The sequence below is a fragment of the Arachis ipaensis genome, chromosome B06, assembly GCF_000816755.2.
Source record: "Arachis ipaensis cultivar K30076 chromosome B06, Araip1.1, whole genome shotgun sequence".
Classification (NCBI taxonomy): Eukaryota; Viridiplantae; Streptophyta; class Magnoliopsida; order Fabales; family Fabaceae; genus Arachis; species Arachis ipaensis.
The window spans coordinates 123,543,614-123,546,601 of NC_029790.2; positions in this window are offsets into that span (position 1 = coordinate 123,543,614).

The window sequence follows — 2,988 nt, forward strand, 5'->3', positions numbered from 1 at the left end:
GCCAATATTTTTTTAGTTTTTTTATTTTAACAAAAAATAAAAAATAACTATATATATAATTTTAATTAAAAATAACAACTAAGACTTAGAATTTACTTTTTATAAGATAATTGAACATATCGTATATTAAAATAATTAGACACAAATATCTCAAAACTAATTTCAAATATTGTAATATATAGGTTGTTGCATACTTACTTTAGAATCTTCAAATACTATTCAATTTCTTTTTAAATATTTCCTGCAAAATTATTGAAAAATGTATTATGCTTCATGTAAATAATTTAAATCACAATCATAACTTATACAATGAAAAAATTAATAATAATATTACTAGAGCTGAAATGAATTAAAATTTGTAATTTACATAGACAATTGAGCTTGACGTTTTTTCTTGATTCAAAGTTATCTATTATTGAATCTGTACTGAAAGTAGCTGCAATTTCTTTCTCAATGTAAATAACTAAATTATCTGCACGAAATTCGTCTGCCATTTTATCCTGAAGCCTTATTTTAACAATTTTCATTACCGAGAAAGCTCTTTCTGTTGTTGCTGTAGATACTGGAAGAGTCAAGACATTGCGAATCAGTTTATTAACCAAATGATAAGTTCTTGATTTTCCCGTTTCTTTTAATTGTTGACATAACTCAGAAAGTGTCCCAACATCTTTTAGATGATTCGATATATCAAATGCATAATGTTGCAATTGAGCATTGAAAAGAATTCTTTCATGATTAGAAAAACCTGAAGGATAAAACTTTTCAACTAACTTGTATATATTTTGAATATTAAACAACTTAAAATTGTCTTTAGGGTCCAAAGCAGTACTTAAAGTCAAAAGCTCCATGGTTTCCTCATTGAATCTACTATTTAACTCTTGTATTTGAGAGTCAATTGTTGCCAAAAATACATCTACTCGATAATGATGCTCAATTGTTATCTTTAGTTTATGAGATTGACCTCTTCCAACCGTGTATTGCGTACTCATATCAGATATGTCAATTTCATGTTTCTCACAAAACTTCTTAACAATCTCAAGTAAATTACACCAATCATTATCCCTCAATTTTTGAAGAAGTAATTTTAATGTGAAAGCAACATACATTGCATTCAAAATATTTTGAGATTTTTGTTGTAATGCTTGGCATAAAATATTAATAATCCCCATAATTTCCTTCATCAATTCAAATGTAATGAAAAAACAAATTCAAATGAGGATAGTACTTTATTGACACCATAAGCCTTACCTCTTTGAGCAGAAATTGTACCATCATCAATAATGTTATTGAGAACGGTATGAGTAGTTGCAAACATTCTTATCAAGTTATAAATAGAATAAAAGTGAGAACTTCATCTTGTATCTCTAGTTTTTTGTAATGTGCCCACTTGATTTGCACCTTGACCTGTTTCTAGCTCATCATTGGCAATCAGTTTTGCATTTTCAATTTCTTGAGCTTCTTGTAGTTGATCATGTTGTCTGCAAGATGCACTAACAATATTTACAATAGCATTCAATTGTGTGAAAAACTCATGAATTTGAAGTACTTTCCTTGAAGCAGCCACTAGTGCTAACTGCAATCTATGAGCAAAATAATGGACATAATATGCTTGTCGGCAATCATTGAGAAATAAAGCTTGTAAACTACTCCATTCCCCTCTCATATTGCTAGCACCATCATACCCCTGACCTCGAATATTTTCAATTTGGAGATTATAAATAGAAAGCATATATACCAATTCTTTTTTCAAAGTCAAAGCACTAGTATCACTAATATGTACAAGATCAAAGAAGCGTTCACGAACAAAATCATCCACATCAACAAATTTCAAAATAATAGCCAGTTGCTCCTTTTTAGATTCATCACAGCTTCATCAATGATGATACAAAATTTGGCATCTCCAATATCTTTTCTAATTGAGTTTCTCACCATTATAGCAAGAACACATAGAATTTCTTTATGAACATCACTTGAAGTATATTTAACAAATCTAGGAACATTTTTTAAAACAAGCTTCTGGACACTACTATTGTAAGAACCCAAAAACTTTAACAATTCAATAAAGGTACCTCGATTATTTGAACTCGAGCTTTCATTATGGCCTATATAAGTGTAACCTTAAAAAGTCAACCGTCTAACACAATCCATAGATACTCTAAGTCTACGTCAATTATTCTCAATTTCCTCTGATGTTTATCATTTCATAAGTGTATCAACATGTTGTGAATGCTTCATCAAATCATCTTACCCTGTGATGGAACGAATTGGGACCTTTGCCAATGTGATTCAAACAAGGACAATCTTTTTCACTATTTATCTTCTTCTAATTCCTGAAGCTATTTTCAATGAAAGCATTTGAACTTATGTTGATTGAAGATTCCATAGTAAATAGGTAGCATGGTAAAAAATATATAGCGTCATCTTCAATAGAATACTCTAACATGAAGGGTATAATTCAAACCAAGAAGCTTGAAAATGACGACGATGACTTGTATCGCTCGAGAATGGATAATTATCAAGTATGGTTGATTTGGTCCAACTTTAAGATAAGCTTGACGAATTTCATCTCTTTTACTTGGATAAAACTTTCAAATCATTGGTCAAAATCCTGGATCTCTTACCAAATGACATACTTCTATTTGTTCAGGATTAAGTCGTTGTGGGCGCTTTGACCTTGAACTATCTTGTTGAGGAGTTCAAGTATTTATGTTTGATGCCTCAAGTATTGAAGAGGTTGGTGTTGATGTAACAATATTAGAAACATCTTCACTCTTCTGGCTAGTCCTTTTAAAAAAAGTGTTTATTATTTTCATCTTGCCCATGATTCAACTAAATTCTTACAATTGAGAATTTACATAGATAATAGATAATAAGATAAATATTATGCAACTTAATTAAACTCAATTAATTTTTTATAAATCAATAATATCAATATCATAAACAATTAATAATGGGAGAAAAAATTAAAAACAATACATGCTAGAATAG